The sequence below is a fragment of the Oreochromis niloticus genome, unplaced genomic scaffold (assembly GCF_001858045.2).
Source record: "Oreochromis niloticus isolate F11D_XX unplaced genomic scaffold, O_niloticus_UMD_NMBU tig00007354_pilon, whole genome shotgun sequence".
NCBI lineage: Eukaryota > Metazoa > Chordata > Actinopteri > Cichliformes > Cichlidae > Oreochromis > Oreochromis niloticus.
In genome coordinates, this window is record NW_020328511.1 from 1 (window position 1) to 21,795 (window position 21,795).

Sequence of the window (21,795 nt, forward strand, 5' to 3'; positions counted from 1 at the left end):
GTCGCATCAGAGCATCGGGCGTATAGTGTGAGACCCTGCATCGTGACCTACGAACTTCTAACCCCTGCGAGTCAATCGTACAGTTTGAGCAGGCGCTGAATAACGCCACTGAAAAAATCGCACAGCGTATGCCCAAGGCTCCGCCGATGCTGATGGAAATGGACAAAACGTTAGAAACGCAAAGCCAGAGGAACAGACTAACACACACTAATGCTGTTTTGACTTCTATTTATGCCCTCAGTAGGCGTGACCTAACGGCCGCACTTCAAAGCACGGCCGAACTTCAAAGCACTCAGCCTTTTGACGCGTCATGTAATCTTCCTTCTAATGGCGCAACTCCTCCCACTCATTCATAATCCGACCTCCGCGTTTGCACTCGTCCTACAAGAGCTCCCAAATTTGAACATCACTGATGTTCATCGGATTTACAGAGTGACGACAAACCCCGTCAGCATGTTAGATAAAGGATTTAAGTTATATGCTGCATCATATATACACAACTACGAAGGTAAGAAAACGTAAATTAACCGACAAAGAAACGTTAGCTAACGTGAAATGCAAACACTACGTTACTCCGCTATGTGTTTCATTTGATGTCAATTCTCTACATTACATGTTTCCTTAAACGGTGTTTATAGTTGAGGTTTAACTAATGTCACTTTTGTTGTTAGACACTTTTATAATAGCGTTAGGTAGTTGGCTAACTAAGCAGGTAGTTAACTACCCAATGCTACTCTTGCTACGTGTAAAGTATATATGTTTAAGACGTGTTGACATGAGTAGTACAGAAATAATGCTAATGGTTCTTGTATCTTTATTCAGTGTCCAAAAAACACAGGTTGACAGGGGAGGTCGGTGTGAGAGCCCTGTGCTACAGGTCAATGAGGAAGAGTGAGGCACCACACAGACTAAGTGTAGGCAGGAAGCTGTGTAAAGTTGTTAATCCCTGTTCAGTGGGGTTCAGTTCATTTAAGCATTAGTTAAGTTCATTCCTGAAGGCCCATCAACTTGAATGTTTTCCTTGTCCCCCTGCTTTATCACACCTAATTTGACTAGTCAGATGTGTTTGGGTGATCAGAAACAAATTTACACCAAGTTAATACTGCAAATATACACAATCTAAGTTATTACAGTTATCAAGGATGGTTAAATTGTTTTAATAGGGAGAGAAGGAAACACTAAGCATTCAGGAGGGTAAGCCTGTAGGGGTCAGTAACCATAACACTGAACTATGTTCCTGTTTGGCTCTTCCATGAAGGTGATGTTACATTTTAATTTTAGTTCTTTCTTCTTAGATTAAGCTTCTGGATTCATCGCCAGTGCTCCTGTGTGGCAGGTGCTGTTATGTGCAATCACACAGTGGCACTGCTCTTCCAAACAGCACACTACTCACAACTCAGAGTGCCGGTTGTCCCCTGTGCATAGCTGCACCGAATCTGAACAGCAATGGCACAAGCCACGGACAGTGGTAATTTAAATAAGGTTAAAGTTTTTGAATTAGACCATGTTTACATATGAACAGCAACACCATCCATAGTAAATGTGTCTTCTGTTAGGGTGTGAAGCCAGGACCTATCAACTCTATGATCTTCACTAAGCCGGTACCAAATAGGATGGCCCAGACTGGAGTACGGTAATTAGATTTGTAAAATTTGGTTTCCTGTGTTACAAATGCATGTTGCTATTTGTTCATACATGCATGTGTCAGAATAGGTATTAATTTACATACAACATTACACTTTCTGAAGACGGCTAACTCAGTCATGTACACATATACATCCCAGTCTCTAACTTATGCACCACTGTTTCACACTTTTTAGTTTAGTTGTTGTTCAGTATAATAACCTTCTTCCTTACATTATTGTCATTGATGTTTTCTTTAGGAGTGGATTCTACAGAGGCATTGTGGGTCCATTACCAGATCCCTGACCTGACAAGCCCCTTGTGGAAAGTGCCTTTGGGCTGGTGCAGGAGGGCAGTGTTCTGTCATGTCAGCAGCCGGTTTTGACAACCCGGTACATCACACTACACCGTGATGCACCACCAACACCGCACTTGCCTCTGGAGGGGTATGACATCAAGGAAACCCTGCTCGCTCAGACAGCCTGTGATATTTTCTCAAACCGCTGCGCTGAACAAGTTTCCAAAGAACATGCTGTGTGACACAATAAATATCCTTTAACCTGTTAACCTGTGGCTTCTGGAAGAAACTCGGGTGAGTCAGTCACTGCAAACACATTTGTATCATCAAGTGTTTGTCAAATGAAAATGATATGTTTTCTACACTTAGGATAATTTTCTATGTTGCAGTGCAGTAAAGTGCATGTTTCTTCTGTGTTCAATCATACATGTTCTAATTGTTATAAACAGAAAAAATCTTTTCTTACTTAACTGCTTGATTCTTAACTTGTTTAACTGAAACATGATGAAATGTCATAGTATTATTTTTTTTTAAATGTCCTTGGCAGTGCATGTGTCCGCATTGTAACTTACTAATAAAAAGTCCTGTGTGTACTTTGGTGTGTGTTTATGTTATTTTATTGCAAATAAATAATAGTCATTTGATTTTACAGTTACACACAATCTTATATCTCTGGCATGGCATGGCAAGGCAATATCGGGTACATGCAATTTGAAACCTGACATTCCAGAGCAAAGCATGAAGCACACAGCACGTGGTCAACGTGACTCATATGGAGACTGACAACATTACAAGGAATAAAGGAAAATTGAGGACTTAGCCACAGAAAAGACTTTTTCCTTTTTTTGTTACAATAACTCGAAAAGGTCAACTATGATTTTAAATTAATATCATAAGTGTGAGTTTAGAGTTCAGATTTTTCTGCACATTCTTTCTTTTTGTATTTAATTATGATGGTAAATACATTTTGCAATATATCTGCCTGCACTTGCACTTGCTCTTAAAGTAGGAACAGTTCACCTTTCCAGCTGTATTTTTAATACTGATGAGTTTACTTTAATTGTTAGCCTATTGGTCAAAATGTATTGTTCTTCTGATTCATGTGTAATGCTTTTCTCAAATAATACATCCACATTTCAGCACGTAAGCAGCTGTTTGTCTCAGTATTACCTGATAACATACTGAGGCCTGCTGATCACGAAGTATGTGGGAAATAAAAGCATGTTAGGAAGAGACTAGGGCCATTTTCAGTTCGCGCCTGCTTTCTCTCCAACGCCTTGGCTCAAAGAATGTGCTGATGCTGAAGTTGACCTCGACCTTGTGAGCCAATTTTTGTTTCATGTCCCACTTCACATGCTGCAGATGCTCCTGCAGCTCAGTCTTCTCATTGTTTGCAGGGATAACCATTTCATTGAGGAAGAGGAGCAGGAATGTAGTCCAAAGACAAATGGATGTGGAGAGGAACACTGGGACTTTCTCTCTTTCTATCTCTGTTTTTTTCAGTTGCTAGTTTCCCCTCAAGAGGAATGAGCTCATGTTTGTGGGCTCTGTTGCCACATGTTGTGGTTCACTTTCTAGAATAAGGATGAGTTAGTTTCTGGTCAGACCACAGAGAAGCAGCCAGAAAGAAAACGTGCTTCCCTGTCAAGAACAAACACAAAACATTTGCATGACTTAGTGTAATTACTTGAGTACAGAGATTAGACTTAAAGTAGGATCATAATAATTTGTGATTTTTAAAAAAATTATTGTCAAAGGGAACTTATTATGCTCATTTCCCTTTTTTAAAACAATTCCTGCATTTTACCAGAGCGGTTTTGCATGATTCACAGTTTTAAAAAAATCCTTAGCTTTTTGGCTGAGATGAGCATTTAGAGACATTCCATTCACCTGAAGTAATTTACAGCCAATAGTATAGCAAAACTGCCTGAACGAGGCATGACGGAGACACACTTTCGTGTTTTTATGCAAAATTCTGACCCTACCTTCTGAATGTTGCTCATATTGTTTTTCCAGTCTTCTAATTTCCAATTTTGGTGAGCCTGTGCTGCTTAGTTGACAGGAGTGGGACCTGATGTAGTCTTCTGCTGTTGTAGACCATCTGCTACAGGATTCAATGTGTTATTCAGAGATGTCTTTCTACACACCTTGGTTGATATGAGTGGTTATTTGAGTTATTTCTGCTTTCCTATTATCTTGAAGCAGTCTCGCCATTCTCCTCTGACCTCTGACATCAACAAGGCATTTTTACTCAAAGGACTGCTGCTCACTGCATATGTTCCTCTTTTTAATCCCCAGAGATGGTTGTGTGGGAAAATCCTAGCAGATCAACAGTTTCTGAAATACTCAGACCAGCCTGTCTTACACCAACAAATATGCAAAGTTTAAAGTTACCTAACTCACTTTTCTTCCCCAAAAAGTATGTGGATCCTTTAATATAACTGGAAGAATTTCTATCCTGCTTGTTCAGAATCATTATTGCTTAGGAAAAGAAATGCACAGAGAATACTTTTGCTAAATGTAGTCTTTTCGGTGAGGTTAGGATAGCACTTCAAGTGCAGCATCATCCTGGATTTAGGTGTCAGACTGATATGCATCTTTCTCTCCCTGTGGCTTTTTACATCTGGAATCAACAGAATTGCAACTCATGAAAGAATTGTTTCCATACAAACATGCAGACTGCCTTCCAGTTTAACTCCACTCCTCAGCTTGTATAAACCCTTTATAGTTCACTCTGTCTCCCTGCCCCAAAAAGCCACAGTACAACCAGAGATTATATATGCCAAGTAATGAGATGAAGAATAGGGACGATGGCATGTGGAGTTGATGCTGAGGAGAATTTACAACATCTGCCTTCTTTGTTGTGGCAAATGCATGAGTTGGACCAATGTTTTGGTTAATTTCATGTCTGAACCAGACATGAAGAACCCTCGGTTTCTTGTTATGAAACTGAGTGCTCTTATGGGATGAACAAGAAAATAATCTCAAGTATTGTAATTCAGAAAAAAAATGAGAAAAATATAATATAAAAAAAGCCAAAAGAAAACACCGGTCATATCTTTAGAAAGCAACATTATGCCACAGACTGTCACTGTTGTGAGTCCATCCATTAGTTTGCAAAAACTTGTTATGAAGCCTCAAGCTGTGCACTTTTGCCGTGACAGTCTAGACATGTTGAATCTGGGATGTGACAAGTGAGTGTGGATTTCACTGTTTAATTGAGGCACACGCTCAAAGGCTTGCAAGTTGTCAGTTACACAAGGAGAACATAATTTATACAATGAAAGTCACATTGTATTAAATAAGACTTGAAACTAGTGACTCTGGCCACGAATTCATCAGGAAAGTGTTTCCTGAGGTTGTGGATCAAAGTCTTTGTTTTCCAGACTTCCATAGAAGAAGAATTATTTTCGAAACCAAATGAGTTCCCTCCTCACGGCCATCAGGAATACTGAAAGCTGAATTACTGGCTTCACTTTCCAAACGCCAAAGCTACATTCATGTTTTATATGCAGTCTATGGTTCTGGCATTTATTGTTACTGTGACTGTGGAGTGTCCCTTGTGTTAACGGCACAAACTGCTGACAACAATCCATGAACGTCCAACCTCCTGAAGAATTGACTGTCAAAGTCTTGTGTTCATCTATGGTAGGTCAGCTACACAGTATTACACAGGTGGTTCTAATGTTAAAATCTTTCTCCTGAGATACAAAGTTTGAATTATCATGTGCCATGATAACTTACAGATCTCACTGTGCCATATTATCCCAGTAGAGCACTTTGATCAACGACTACAGGCTTGCTTGTCGTTCCTAGAGCCTCTAAAAGTAGAATGCGAGGCAGAGCCTTCAAGTCTCAGGTTCCTTTGTAGAACCATTTACACTTTGGATTCAGGAGACAGACGTCCCTGTATTTTTAAGGTTAGCCTTAAAGTGTTCCTTTTTGAAACATCACTTAGTTATGCATCTTACATCAGTCTGTTGGAGGCCTTCCCATGATGGACACAGCATTTCTTCTCCACGTGTCTATGTGCCACTGCTGCACGTCATTAACAATGCCCTCTCTCTCCTGTAGTCTGTGTTTTGTTGATTGTTCTTCCTCTTTATGTTTTTCTTTAACCTAAGAGCTTGGTTCTGCTGAATGGTTCTTCCTATTAAATGGGAGTGATTTTTGGACTTCTCTCTGGTATTGTATGGCCTAGCTGATGATATAAAGCACTTTGAGGTGGGTGGTGTTATGCATTGGCTCTGTAACTGAACTAGCTAATTATTCTGTATGTAAAAAAAAAAAAATATAAGAGAACCAATTATTTATCTTGTATTTTTAAAGGTTTTTTTTTTTTTCAGAATCATTTACAAAATGACTGCATCCATACTCCATAGTTTTTCGGTACAAAATGTTGTTTTCATCCTTTGATTAAACTCATTGGCAAATGGGGGTGTGATATCACACCAGAGAGAAATGTGAACAGGCAAAGGTCTCCCCATGATTTTCCAGCCTATTCTATGGACTAAAATTGACTAAAATTATTATTTTAGTTTCATCAGATCTCTCCATTGTGAACTAAAATGGCTCAAAATGATCAATATATTAAAAACATTTGCTCTCTCTGGAAAAAAACCCTCACTCACTATCAGAAAACATCTGATCTTGTGGTTAGAGACAAAAAAATATACTTGAAACATCAGTACAATAGTCTACATGTGTGTAAAAGTAGTCCCTTCACGCTTTGATGTATCAAATAAAAAGTTAAAGTCTTACTTTCCTGCAGGATAACTGAAACCATGTTGACACGACTTCACAGCCTTTATTCAGACTGCCGGCCACGGGGGGATTTTTCATCCAATCATTTTTACATCCGTTTCACATGTGGAAACAATCATACACGTGATTACAGCTAGAAGCTGTCAGTCAAAACACCTATGTGCTGTACACCTCCACATGCCTCAGCTGTGTGATCTCTGTGACACACACACACAGTCCAACTTAACTTCCTCCCTCTCTTTCTTTTCACCTGCTGACGTGCAGCGATTTCCTGCTTCCAATTCCCCTCCACAAATCTGCAGAAATAATTATTGATATTATTTTAGGATGAGCAGGGATGTTTTTCTTTTTTGTGAGACATTAAAAGGGAGAAGAGCTGTTAGAAAGTCTTTTCAGAGTGATTGGATCAATCTTTTCAACCTGCAAAATCAAACTTTTCTGATTTGTTGTTTAGAGATGCTAATTCCCCACTGGTGTATTTTTTGATCACATGAATGCTACTCCCGCTAACAACTGACTGTGACCGTGGAGTGCTGGAGGGAGGAACTATCCCAGTATAATTTCCAGAAGCAAAGATGCCACCAAAGACGATTGTGTTAACCCTTTAAAGCCGGTCGGAGCGGGCACGCTCTGTTGTGCGTAACTGTTTTTAAATCCCGGTAGCACTGCAACCATGTAAGCTAGCGCAATAATTTTTTTGCATATGAAACCGGAGGAGTTGTACTTACATTTATGGCCATCAGCTTGTCCTAGGTCACGGTTTCCTTCCACATATAGCTTTGCAAAAACTGCATAAAAAGCGCTTGCAGCAACAAAAACATAATATTCCAGAAACACGCTTTGCCGATCCGATCAGCTGTTCATAACACTTCCTACTCCATCAGCACGAACTATCACATGTCCGCCGTGATCTGCCCGAAACCGGAAGTGACGTCATTTTGCAGAAATGTAGTTTCTTTTACCATCAGGGGCTTATGAGCCTATACTTGTGTTTTTAAAAGTTATGTTTGACTTTATGACTTTCTAAAACACCGGTCGTGTCTTTCTGGGATGCTTAGGACTCATATTGCACTGCTGGAAATAGTTTATTTTGATGCATATGCTGTTTTTTCGCAAATTTGCATTATAATATTTATTTTCGATTTTCCTGCAGTATATGAAATTGGTGTATTTCAAAATAAACTATGAAGACACTTAAAATAAATTTCCTGTGGTGGGAAACTAGTTTGTGCAACTTTTTTGTATTTACAGTTTTGAGGGATAAGCCTCTTAAATTTCTCTAACTAGAAATATATGTTAAAAAACAAAAACGATTTTCAATTTTTTGTAGTTTATTGCACTTTTTTGCAATTTATGTACTTACTATGCACTTAATGCATACATATTATTAAATTTGGGTTATAATGGTTGTATTGATGTATATCAGACAAAAATGGCACTACAGCATGTAAAATATAATATAAGCTCTGGCGGACTTGGTTCTATGGTAGGTCTTAAAGGTATCCAGGTATCCAGGTAAGGAAATCCTATAACGTTTGTTCTCTTAAATTCAAGCCACAGAGATGTGGTGTTTAGAAACAATGCATCTCAAATGTTCTGATACTCCTGATGCATACGGGATCCCTACAGGCTTTCGAGAAGGCAGCTGTCCTTCTCTCCTGGATCGGCTGGAGCTTTCTTTAGGTGCCTTCCCAGCTTTGACAAAAGTCCAGCTGGATAACCACATTTACTCAGGGCATTCTTGATGTGATGTTCTTCTGCTTCTTTGGCCGCTGTGTCTGTGGGGATGGTGTTCGTCTCTGTTGTAGCGTCCTGATGACAACCAGTTTATGCTCCATTGGATGATGAGAGTCAACCTTAATACTGATCCGTATGCGTAGGTTTAGGTACACATCAGCTTTTAGATGTCCCCCATTACTGATGGAAATGTCACAATCTAAGAAGGCTAACCTGCTACTTCAGACAGTCTATCACCCTCTTCCTGTAACCATTTCCTGGGTCCTAGGGGCTCATAAGTATTTTCGTCACTGAGCAGTGACGAAATGTTCTCATGATAGTCTGGCTGGTTTAGCAAAACTGTGCACCTACCTTTGTCTGCCTAAGGATGATAATGTGATGGGAGTGCCTTCCTCTCCTCCATGCTGATGTTGGATGCTGGGGCTTTGCGTTGCTGAGACAGACCGAAACGTCTGCCCGTAGTTGCTCTGCTTCCACGTCTGCAATATTGTTCTTTCAAATTGCTCTTTCTGTGGCTGTGATCAGTTCCACTAGCGGGATTTGTCTTGGCGTCACAGCAAAATTCAAACCTTTAGCAAAGATGTTTTTCTCTGTTTGGGTGAGCTGTCTGTCAGACAAATTCTTCACCCACTTGTCCACATCCTCAGTATGGCATCCTTCTCTCTTCTGACCACTGAGGACACTCTTTGTATTTTGCTGTGGTTTCCGACGCACAACAAGTCAAACTCTGTTGCCTGGTTTTAGACTTCTCGTGCTGTGCTAGACGATCCTTCTCGGTGAATTCAAACACCTTTTTAAGAGCATGTCATCTAGAAGCATTGTAAGTCTCTGTCGGATCCACTCCTCTTCAGATTTTAACACGTCGATGGTAAAACTTGTTTGCCTCACCCGTTCATTAAGCAGCTTTTAGCAGACTTTTAGGAGTAATCCTGTCTTGTCGGCATCTGAGGCTGAATCTCAGGTGGTTCCTTAATCAGCCATCTTGCATGCTGTTTGCTCATACTGATGTACTGATCTACTTACCTGGATGATTGAGCATGCATCAAGACGTTGTACTTAGAAAGTGTTAGTACATTTGTGAACACTACTCTTCAGTAGCGCTGAATGCTAAAAGAAGCAGTTGCCATCTTTCTGATATTATTTTAGGATGAGCAGGGATGTTTTTCAGTTTTGTGACATTAAAGAGAGAAGACTGTTAGAAAGTCTTTTCAGAGTGATTGGATCAATCTTTTCAACCTGCAAATCAAACTTTTCTGATTTGTTGTAAGTGAGCGCTCTACCATTTGAGCTAATCCCCACGGATGCATCGGTTTGATCACACGAATGCTACTCTCTCCTTGAAATGCCTAAGGAAACAACTGACTGTGGCGTACTGAAAGGAGGAACTATCCCAGTATAATTTCCAGAAGCACGTGTGTCCGTTCTCTGCACTGCGCATCTGCAGCTCTACAACGCCAGCATGTGTGATCAGTTAAAGGTCACTACAGTTGACTCGTCTTAGAGTACTGCACCTCTAGTTATTAAGTTAAGCATGTAAACAGGGTGACCCAAGGTCTCACAGTGGTTTGATCCGAAACCTCTGCTGATAATGACCCATGCCTTTTTTCAGTAAATGGTAAAAGTTACTACACCCCTCCCTGTTGTCATTGGCTGTGGTTTATGCTGTGGTATATGATTTATTTTTGGTGCAGCGTCAATACACAGTCGAAAATATCTGTTCAATAAACCAAATTAATTTTACTTTCATCTCTGAAATACTCTGTATGTATTTGCTGGTGATTCACTTCAAAGTCCGACCTTTCTCACATATTTGAAGACTATTTATCAGTGTCTGATGACGTCACTCGGGGTGACTCATGTGGGGGATTAGCTCAAATGGTAGAGCGCTAGCTTAGCATGTCAAAGGAATTTGCAAAGAAAGCGTCTGGACTTCTTTAAGTTGCTTGAAGACGTTTCACCTCTCATCCGAGAAGCTTCTTCAGTTCTAAGGTCAAATGGCCGAGAGTCCCAGATTTAAACCCAGTGGGAGTATCCCCCCAAAGAGGGACAAAGGACCACCTGGTGATCCTCTAATCACATGAGCCAAGGTGTGAAAGCGGGTGTGGGACCTAATCAGCCAGGGTTTCGGGTGAGCTCATTGTGAACCTGGCCCCACCTTGTCATGTGAATTCCTGAGGTCAGATGGCCCAGGATGTGAGTGGGCGTTAAGGCGTCTGGGGAGGGAACTCAAAACTGGATTATAGATGGCAGACAGTTGGTGTCGTAAACCACCGCTCTGTTCAAAGATGGTCGCTCACAGTGGACATAGATGCCTCTTTCACTCCTCTTTCAAACCATCTGTCCTCTCTGTCCAAAATGTGAACATTGGCATCCTCGAAAGAGTGACCTTTATCCTTAAGATGCAGATGGACTGCTGAGTCTTGTCCTGTGGAGGTGGCTCTTCTATGTTGTGCCATGCGCTTGTGAAGTGGCTGTTTAGCCCGATTGATGCCCGCATCCTCCAAAAGACTTTTCTTTTAGGCATCGTCACAAAAACATACAAGTTTGCACAGTGAAATCCTTCTCATCACCTACCCAAACAGACATTGTCTTTTTACTGTACATGTTCAAGCATACAATGGTAGCCCAACATCACAGAACTCTCAAATGACATTAAACAGTGGCTGTCAACTGAGCGGACAATCATAATGAAGCAGTTCATTTTATTTGTAGAGTCAAGCGGCTCGTGATATTATTGGAAACCAGATGGCACCAAAAACGACGGTGCTAAAAGCTTTGAGTAATGAACCCTTTTTCTATACAAGCTTCAGTGTTTCAGAAAACTTAATTTGGCCATCACGAGTAACCAACTACCTCATACACATAAAACTTAGAGTGTATTCAAAGTAAATAAAGTTTATTTATTTATTATACAAACTTTAAAGAGCTAATCCCCCTGTGTCTCCTGCGGTAGCAAGATCACAATGCAATGACGTGTGCCACTGAAAATATATGAAGACATATGAGTTATTATTTGTCAGACTATATCAATTGCCCATTGATGATGGCTAAAGATTACATTGCTGTTTTCTGTGAAGGATATATTCCTGACTCTTGTGACGTACTAATGAAAGCCAGTAACAGTAAGGTCTGGTAGGGGTAGCTAGTCACAGGGATTTAAGGGATTTGTTCACTCTGCAAATTAATGTTTTCATGATGAGGTTTAAAGTGAAACACCCGTTTGGAGGATGCGGGCGTCGATCCCGCTACCTCTCGCATGCAAAGCGAGCGCTCTACCATTTGAGCTAATCCCCCTGTGGTTGCAACGTACACATGTCACATGATCTGTGGTGTTTCAGAGCTGCACATATGCAGTCCTGAGTACAGACACACCAGGGCTTTGCTTATGAACCTAGAACTGGGATTGCTCCTCTTTCCAAAGTAGTTTAATGACATTTAGCTTCTAGTAGGGGTACCTGGTCACATGAACGTTTCAAATATTGTAAAGGCCATGCCCAGAATATCAAGTCAACACAGCACTTGAAATGATCTGTTACTTAGAAAATGAATAAACTGCATTGAAAAGTCTGGCTCATTGTCTTGAAAGGCAGAGTACTCGTTTTGAATGGACAACTGTTCCTTGTTGCCCAACTGCCACACTGCAAATTGGTTTTTGTATATTTTTTTCTTATCCAGGTAAGGAAATCCTGAAACATTTGTTCTCTTAAATTCTCTATAAGTAATTCTCTATATGATTACTTTGATTTCAGTTATCCAAACTCCCTATACAGAATATCCAGTGAATGCAGCATTTGAAACGAACTTATACTTAGAATCCCAAAAGTTGATTCTGTTCATCTGGACGTAACGTTTTCAGTGGGAGAAATGTTTCGTCACTCATCCGAGTGACTTCTTCAGTCTCAGCTGACTGCAGGTTCCCCAATCTTATAAACAGCACATTTGCATAATGAATGAAACTAGCACCACTGAACGAACAATGAGCTGGGAGGTCATTTCCTTAAACATGAGTATGCAGATCCTCATGACCACTGATCAATGACCATGAGTACATTCACAGAGAGTTGGGGAATGGCTGCATCACAGCATGGTAAGATGGCGAAAGATGTACCCTTAGGCCCCCTCCTCGATTCAGAGATGATCTTTTCCTTTTCACGTAAGTGGCCTCCTTGACTCCTCGCTCAAACCAGCGTTCCTCCCTGTCCAGGATGTGTACATCCTCATCATTAAAAGAATGTCCCTGACCTGTAGTGTAAATAGACTGCGGAGTCCTGGCCTGACGAGGCAGCTCTTCTGTGTTGTGCCATCCGCTTCGCCAGAGGTTGTTTGGTTTCCCCGATGTATAAATCCGGCAATCCTCATGGCACTTAACAGCGTGCAATATATTACTCTGTTTGTGTTGGGGCCCGGTCCTTGGGGTGGACCAATTTTTGGCGCAGTGTGATTTGGGGTTTAAAGCCACAGAGATGCTATGTTTATAAAAATACGTCTCAATGTTCTGATACTTCTGATGCATACGGGATCACTACAGGTTTTCAAGAAGACAGCTGTCCTTCTTCCTGGATCGGCTGGAGCTTTCTTTAGGTGCCTTCCCAGCTTTGACAAAAGTCCAGCTGGAGTAACCACATTTACTCAGAGCCTTCTTGATGTGATGTTCTTCTGCTTCTCTGTTGGGACAGCGGTCTGTTGGGATGGTGTTCGCTCTTGTTGTAGCGTCCTGATGACAACCAGTTTACGCTCCTTTGGATGATGATAGTCAACCGTAAATACTGATCCGTATGCGTAGGTTTACGGTACACATCAGCTTTTAGATGTCCCCATTACTGATGGAATGTCACAATCTAGAAGGCTAACCTGCTACTTCAGACAGTCTTCACCCTCTTCCTGTAACCATTTCCTGGGTCCTAGGGGCTCATAAGTATTTTCGTCACTGAGCAGTGTCAAGTGTTCTCATGATGGTCTTGCTGGTTTAGCAAACTGTGCACCTACCTTTGTCTGCCTGAAGGACGATATGTTGTTGTCATTACTAAGTGATGTGAGTGCCTTCCTCTCCTCCATGTGATGTTGGATGCTGGGGGCTTTGCTTTGCTGAGACGCCGAAACGTCCGTCCGTAGTTGCTCTGCTTCACGTCTGCATGTTGTTCTTTCAATTGCTCTTTCTGTGGCTGTGATCAGTTCCACTAGCGGATTTGTCTTGGCGTCACAGCAAAATTCAAACCTTTAGCAAGGATGTTTTTCTCTGTTTGGGTGAGCTGTCTGTTAGACAAATTCTCACCCACTTGTCCATCCTCGGTATGGCATCCTTCTCTCTTCTGGCCGCTGAGGACACTCTTTGTATTTTGCTGTGGTTTCCGACGTACAACAAGTAATTCAAACTTCTTGTTGCCTGGTTTTAGACTTCTCGTGCTGTGCTAGACGATCCTTCTCGGTGAATTCAACACCTTTTTAAGAGTATTGTCATCTAGAAGCATTGTAGTCTCTGTCGGATCCACTCCTCTTCAGATTTTAAACGTCGATGGTAAAACTTGTTTGCCTCACCGTTCATTAAGCAGCTTTTAGCAGACTTTTAGGAGTAATCCTGTTTGTCGGCATCTGAGGCTGAATCTCAGGTGGTTCCTGTAATCAGCCATCTTGCATGCTGTTTGATCATACTGACGTACTGATCTACTTACCTGGATGATTGAGCATGCATCAAGATTACTTAGAAGTGTTAGTACATTTGTGAACGCTACTCTTCAGTAGCGCTGGATGCTAAAAGAAGCAGTTGCCATCTTTCTGATGGTAAATGGCCTGCATTTGTATAGCGCTTTTACTCAGTCCTAAGGACCCAAAGCGCTTTACACTACATTCAGTCATTACCATTCACAACTGGCAATGGCAAGCTACATTGTAGCACAGCTGCCCTGGGGCGCACTGACAGAGGCGGGCTGCGGACATGGCGCCACCGGCCCTCTGACCACCACCAGTGAAGGTGAACCAATTGAAGTTCACCTGTTTAAACAATCTACATTTTATTATTCAGCAGTACATGTGCAGCATTTTAGTGGACATATAAACAGTACACAAAGTAAAAGCTCTGTGGTTTTCAGGTGAAATCCTTTTTTAATTCCTAAGCTCTTCTATCTGTTATGAGCTGCACAGTGTTATAAAAGATACACAGAACAGCCAAGACACAACATACCTGCATCTGTGATTTTCTAGCTTTTTGAACCAAAGAAAAAGCAATGCATAAGAACATCAGATCCTTTCACTATATGGGGTTAAGTGTTTTTTAAATTTATTTTGTCACCAATCTGCAGCTCTTTTTATTTAGAAATGTCCAAAGAAATTAAGTCTGCTGAAAATACAGAGAATATGATCTGTAAATCAACATGCTTTTTTTTTCAGTTCAGTCTTACATTCACTGACTTTAAAAAAATTGCAATTTTTGTCCTTTACTTCTTGTTTGTTAAGTTGGAATGAAATGGCACAAAATCCAATTTGAATTTGAGCTGGAAAGAAAGCTGAAGAAACTGCCACTTGGATGCTATGAAGATATACTGTAACTTTAATTAAAAACATGTTAAAATTACAAATAAAAAACATGTATAAATATGTAGTATACTACAAACTGCCCTTTATTTCTAAAAACTAATGCCAGTACAAAATGATTTACTTAAAAAAATTCAACCTTCTTTTGCTTGTTTTTATGGTTAACTTAACATATCGGTTTTTTTAAAAGGAGATGACAAACAAACAGAGAGAAAAAATATGGAAGGAGTCAGGGTGTTATTTTGGCTGTTGTTTTATAAAGAAAGTAATAACTCTGGAGCCAAGTGCTGAATCTGACGCTCTAGAAGATAAATGAGAGACATCAGGGCCCAAGCTCAGAGGCCTGGCCGCCACACAGTCGTACGGAAAGCTACAGATGTTGCTGTGCACAAAAGAGTGGCAGCTGTGTATTTACTTTCATTTATGGACCTGTGAATGGGATGGAAATTATACATAAAATTCTGATTGGTTCCATTAATCTGTGGATAATATATAACTAGAAATGTAACCATTTTGCATTTCAAATTTCTAACACTCTAAATCGGTTTATTAACTTTACTATGTCAAATTTGATTGGATCTGTTTTAACTGCAAATTATTGTTGCTATAGGCATTTCCCACTTTGGCAAACTTTCTTTAGCAAATTTAATTTAATATATTTGTGAAATGTGAAGGATTACATAAGGTGGAGTCAGAAAACAGCTCAGCGAGGCCATTTTTTCATGCGTGATGAGGGTGTTGAGGAGGTTCAGTGTCATGGTGAGCTGCAGCATTTCACATTTCATTTGCTTTATCGCTTCCTGTGCTCCGAAAAGAATTTCCACATATCCTTCTGCCTGATGTCTAAGAAGAATTTGAATGAGAATGAAATAATCTGCTGTAAAATTCAGCCAGGAGTTTACTCTTCAACGCACAACTATTTATGGAGATTTCTACAATAAAAAATATCTCCATTATATGATATCGATGCAGGCAGTGTTTGTGTGGGAGTGGCTTAGGGCTGCAATCACAGACTGGATTCAGTGACATAGCCTGAAAAAGTGAAACAGTCTCAAACCTGCATTCTTTTAATGGCCAGCAGGGGGTGAAAATATAAGTCTACAAGCCTATTTGCAGATCTTTAACCTCAGTGAACACTTTTTACCAGATTCACGGCTTCAGAGTATTTTTTTAATATAGTACAATCTTTATTTTCTAAATTGTAGTTTCATTGAGGATAAAATAGTAAAGCAGGGCCTGCCTTTGGATGTGGCTTCTTTCTTCAGCATTGAGTTTCTCAGACAGATCCTCCCATGCTTTTCATGACTAGTTTCAAAAACACAAAAACAGTAATGCCACTGGCCACAATGCTCACTTTTATATACAATCCAATGGTCTACTTTCCAGATTAAATTTATACAAATTTAGATTTTATGCAGAGTAAATAGAAAGTCAAAGATGCAAAGTGATGCAAATACAATATTTCAAATATTTTAAGAACAGGTAAAAAAAAAAAAAAAACCCATCATGCTTGGCAGTAAAAGCCTGTGTGCAGTACAAACTTACTGCTGCTTGTACAGACCTGCAGCTGAAAGATTTACCTTTGCTTTAATGTAGAAAACAACAACAAAAGAAGATGTCAGTTATTGGTTGTAACTGTATTTGTGAAAGATACAAAAGGCAAAACTTTGGTCTGAACACTGTATTGTTGAAACATTTATTGGCATTAGTGATTTATCTAATGATTATTTGTTGTTGTTTCTTCTATAAAATATTAAAAAATACAAAATCCAGTCACACAGAAAGTTTAAGAAGATAATGTGAAGAGTTTTTGTTAATGTACTGATTAGCTGACAAACTATTTGACCTCTAATGTGTTATATATCATTAAATAGAATGAGCAACAATACAGATGTTTAATCGTTGTTGCATATATTAAAGTGATTATGAAAAAAAGCCCAGCAGCCCAGAGTTTTCATTGCCTTTCACTATTATGCAGACACGATGGAGGTATGTAATGTAATGCAGATGTCACATGTGATGATTTAATGTGATCAGCTAGCCAAAGAACACTGATACTGTATGCAGATGTAATCGATGACAGAAGGTATTATGTGGTGCATTCACAAGATTATGAGAAAACTTGACCTCTGACCTTGATCTTGAAGTCAAAGTAACTGTGATTTGAATTTGTGGAAAAATTTTAGTAGACACACCCACAGCATCAAGTTCGACACCATACATCAACTCATTCACAAGTTATCACATTCACAATCTCGGCCCTCAAGTTTGTGAATGTGATAACTTGTGAATGTGATGATACACACAGCATCAGTTTAAAATTAAAGTAACTTTAAAATGGCTGCATGACAAAGGATGAACGTGTGCCGTTCCTTTTCTGGTACAATGACAGGTTTTGAGTGGCAGGAAGGATGAAGACTCCAGTTTGTAATTTCCCTTGTTTCCACCCACTCATTGCCAAATCTTTATTTTCTCCTGCTTTCATCCATGTCATTAAAATTTGTCATCTTTAATTTTCTTGGTGTTTAAATGTTGTTTTATCTCATTTGTTCACCTTTTTCTTATTTTCTGCCTTGTCCAATCCCTGTGTTCTCATGTTATTCTCTTTGTTAATTTGTTTTCGTTTGGGTCTTTTTAAATGTTGCTTTTGTTTTTATAATTTTTTTCACATGCATCTAGTTCTTGTTTCCTCTTCGTATTTCTCATGTTTTTGAGATTTTCTTGTTGTATTTTTTTGTTCATGCTGTCTTTTGTGCATTTTTTCCTCATTGTGTTTCCCCTCACAGAACCAAAACTGATTTCTAAAGAAATACAATTTAAGTATCAGCTTGAACACGAGCCTTTCATCATTTTAAGAAAACTTAACCTGTTAGATTGACCTTGAGGTCGTTTGAGATTACTGAAATTTAAAATCACCTGAGATTGTTAATAGATAAACACGGTATCAGTTCCTACATCACCTCATTCACAAACTTGTTTGTCTATGCCACCATTATCAGCCTTTTAGGACTGAGGGGTAAAAACTTGTTGGTTCTATTAAATTTAGTATGAGCAGCTTTCATATTTAACATTTATAAGTTGAGTTTGTATTATCATCACAATATGAGTAGGGCATAAATGTTTTATAAACAATGTGTCCTGTTTCATTACATTTCACTCTGTTTGCACTTTATATGGATTAACATGGAATAACCTAATGGAAAAGGTATTGTAGAATTATAGGGATTATTTTACATAACCATCATCTTATCATTGCATTAATTATCATTTCATCAAAGTGTTTATTGAAGCTGCTGGCATTATGTATAATTTATATTATAGGGTTATCATAATCAAATATTAACATGTTTATTACAGGTGCAGTTATAACTACTTTAAAATGATTGAGTTAAATATATATATCATAACTCATATGCTGAGTATATTGGTATAGTAAAATAGTAGCTGAGCAAAGGCCTGAATGTATTCAGCTTCTTGTTGCATTTGAGTTTGCTAGTTACAGGTGACGGAAGGATGTCCAGCCCATGGTGACCTCAAAGGCCTTAGATCATCACCATATTCTTAAGAGTATGCCACAAGGAGGAACCTCTATGTTGCAGTTAATTCTTAAAATACATGAATGTTCTGTACATGCAAATTATGTGCTTGTAAACGCAAGAAGGGGCGTTACAATACCCTGATGTTATAAAAGCAATCTAGAGTGTATTTGGGTAGAGATGTACAACTGTTTTGCAGTTTAGCACCTCTCCACGCTGCGTGCATTCATTAAAATCAATTGTTTGATTGACCTCTTCTGGACCATCATTGTTTTACTCTCATCCTCAATTTCGGACCCGTAACATTTGGTGCATTGGCCGAGGGTTGAGGGAGAAAAGTTGGAGGTTGAGACTGAGAGGGTCCAAGGTGCTCAAACAGGCAGACACGAGTCAGTGGTCGAAGTGAGTGGACATAAGCCGGCTTATTCAAAGGTAAGGCACTACCTGTTGAATTATTTCCAAACAGTGCTGAATTGGTTCTGACAAAATTGAAAGTCTACTCACTGAAAATTACTGGTAAAGTCTGTTTTGATTTTGGTGAAAATCTCATGAGAATTGAAGTTGAAGTAATGATAAGTAAGGTTAAGTGACAGTATGATTAAAGGAAATGCAGTTGGACTGCTAAGGAAAGAGATTTAAAGTAGTTGGACTACTGAATAGGATAGGTAAAAGTAACGGAATAGGAAAAGGAAAGTTAAAGTAGTTGGACTACTGAATTTAGGATATAGGTCATTTGAAATCTGTATATGGTCATAAGTTAATTGAATATAAAGCCGGGCTTGGACACCGATATGGTGGGTTTGTGATTTTGGGGTGTCTTCAAAATAATTAAATTGTATAGAGCGGGACTCTGGGAGTCTAACAAGTGCATTTGTCGGAAGGTGACGCTTCCAATTTGTCGGTGACGATCGACATCTTCCTCGGGGAGGGATAGTTCACTTGGCAAGTGTGGAGAACTACGACACTCCAAAATAGCCACTGACTGGTCAGTTTGCCGTCCGGGACGGTGGTTTGCACTTTTTTGGTCAGTAGAAACCGGGTTTCGGGCGTCTACCTTTTAACTTAAAACTTCGGGGAAGCCTGGGATGTGGGTGTCCACATAACAGGGCTTTTCGGGTTGAGTTGATTGATGCTTTTAAATTGTGTAGGGTTTAGATATTTGACCACGGTCCGGGGCCGAGACTGGTTAAATTGATCACAAAAAACTCAGGGAGTTTGTCCCTTGGAGGTTAATTTAAAAATTGTCTAAATTGTGTAGGTTTTGGAATGAGAAGCCTAAAATCTGGCAGTTGTAATCATAGGACGTCTGTGTAAATATATTAAGAGACTTGTCTGAGTCTGTGAGTCAGGCTGGTATTATTTTTAGACTGTGTGTGTGTGTGTGAGAATGCAAATAAGGCAGCTGAGAGGTCAATAGAGTATGAGGAAGTTATAGGACTGCTAGACATTGCTGATGCATGTACGCTGGTTTTGTTTATTACAATATGTAAGTAAAGTTTTATTTCTTGCCATGACTGTATGACTTTTTGAGGGGTTTTGAGATAGGATACATAAACTGTTGATACTTAAGACCGTTACCTGGGTTCTGAGAACTGAAATTGAATTTGAGATAATTTAATTAATAAAGATGTCTGTAAGCGATGTGTGTTTTGGGGTGTCGAAGTAAGATGTTTTAGGATTTTTAGATGGGTTTTGTTTCAGTTTGAGATAATATATACAGTTACATTTTCTGTGTGTGTTGTTGAGTGACAACATGCGCACTTTAAATTGGGCGCTGTCCCTTCCTCTTTTTAGTTTCAAACACAAAGGCTGTGAGATTAAAATTACTGTGAGTAACGGTTTGACTTTTGACTAGGGAAATAATATGCTTACTTTTGGGTCTATGAAGATATTTGACCTTCAGTGATGTTATGAGAGGTTTCAGTTTTCTTTTTCTTTTTCTTTTGACTTGCTCTTTCTGATCATGGAAGGCATGTCCAAAATACTCGTATGAAAGCGTATTTTGTGATTTTAACTGTGTGAATGCTGTCAGTATTTGATTTGAGTGACTGGGTGATTTGTCTGAGTAAGTGAAAAGGGGAAGTCTGAGAGAGAGAAAGGCAGTGCGTGTGAGACGATTTATGGCGTCTGAAAGAGGTTAGAGCATTTAAAAGGTGTGTATGGAATAAAGGAGTGTGAAATATATTTCTTGTGTGATGAAAAGTAGGATGTGCTAAAGTTTGAAAGTGTTTTTAATTCAAGAAAACAAAAAACAAAGGAGTTAGATTAGTTTGAGGAACAGGAAATATTGCTCTATGTACCGGGCTGCAGCGACAGGAAATAGTGAACAGGAACTGTGCATGCCCATATATGGGAACTGAGTGTGTACAGAAAGAACACAGAGAGAGAGATTTAACTCTAGGCACATGAAGCAAATGAAGCCTTTAAGAAAAAATGAATATAATACTAATTATATGGTTTAGTGTGTCAATACAGGTGGGCGTCTTTCAACTTTGCAACCTTGAGTTCAGCAGCAGAAAAGTAGATTAAAAGAATTGGGAGAATAAGCCAGTTTTTGGCTCGAAATTGTGCGGCTGGATCTCTCACTTTGTCCCTGAAGCGGAGAAGAAGTTCAAAGGACAGTCAATCGCCTGATGAAGACCGATAGAACATCGTGGACTTGAATACAGCAGGCAAACGACAGTGCCACTGATCCAGTAACACTGATGACGACTGACGACCAGCAGCAGCATGTAAGAGTAATGTAACATGTACTGTGAAAATACAGGCTGGGCAGTTGAACAGTGGGATAAAGAATTGTGGAAGAGCACTACACATTGAGTGATATTTTGCCATGCTGGGACTTAATCTGAAAGAAAGACTGTAAAGAAACAGAGAAGAAGACAGCAGCTGAGTTGAGACTGTGTTTGCTGGAGCTTTGAAGCCCGAACAGGACATTGTGCAGAGAGGACCAGTGAGAGATGAAGCTGGACGAGTTTGACTGCGAGAATATAGGATATAATTGGATTGAAAATTGAAACCTGAACTCATGAATGTTTAGGGATGTCCACCATAGCATAACAAAGAGGTAAACATTAGAAAAGGTAAGAATAATGAAAGAAATAATTGTTATTACCTTAATGAATAGAAAACACACATACAAATTGTTACATGTGAGATTATTTTTGAAATGAATCAGAAGTGAGATAGTTTGAATCTAAAGCTCAGTGGTGAAATGCATAAATTAAATATGAATATATAGGATGCAATGAAAAACAGCTTACACGTAGTGTACATTAACATGAATACATAGAAATGCAATGAGAAACT

General features: G+C 39.4%; 2 long non-coding RNA genes and 1 other non-coding gene across 4 annotated transcripts; 1 reads left to right on the forward strand and 2 right to left on the reverse strand.

Annotated features, from left to right (window-relative positions):
* The first annotated feature begins 248 nt into the window (after positions 1-248).
* LOC109198523 (uncharacterized) lies at positions 249-2,514 on the forward strand. Of its 2 annotated transcripts, XR_002059282.2 has the most exons (5): positions 249-508; positions 823-914; positions 1,296-1,468; positions 1,557-1,633; positions 1,884-2,514. It is a non-coding gene; the product is annotated as an uncharacterized LOC109198523 (long non-coding RNA). The 2 variants fall into 2 exon arrangements; XR_002059281.2 differs by lacking the exon at positions 823-914 and having other exon boundaries at positions 264-508.
* Positions 2,515-3,354: 840 nt separating this feature from the next.
* Positions 3,355-4,497, reverse strand: LOC112845427 (uncharacterized). Its single transcript, XR_003218240.1, has 2 exons — positions 3,907-4,497; positions 3,355-3,562 (listed from the first exon to the last, which is right to left on the reverse strand). It is a non-coding gene; the product is annotated as an uncharacterized LOC112845427 (long non-coding RNA).
* A 7,146-nt stretch (positions 4,498-11,643) lies between these two features.
* trnaa-ugc (transfer RNA alanine (anticodon UGC)) lies at positions 11,644-11,716 on the reverse strand. The gene has a single exon. It is a non-coding gene; the product is annotated as a tRNA-Ala (tRNA).
* Positions 11,717-21,795: the final 10,079 nt, after the last annotated feature.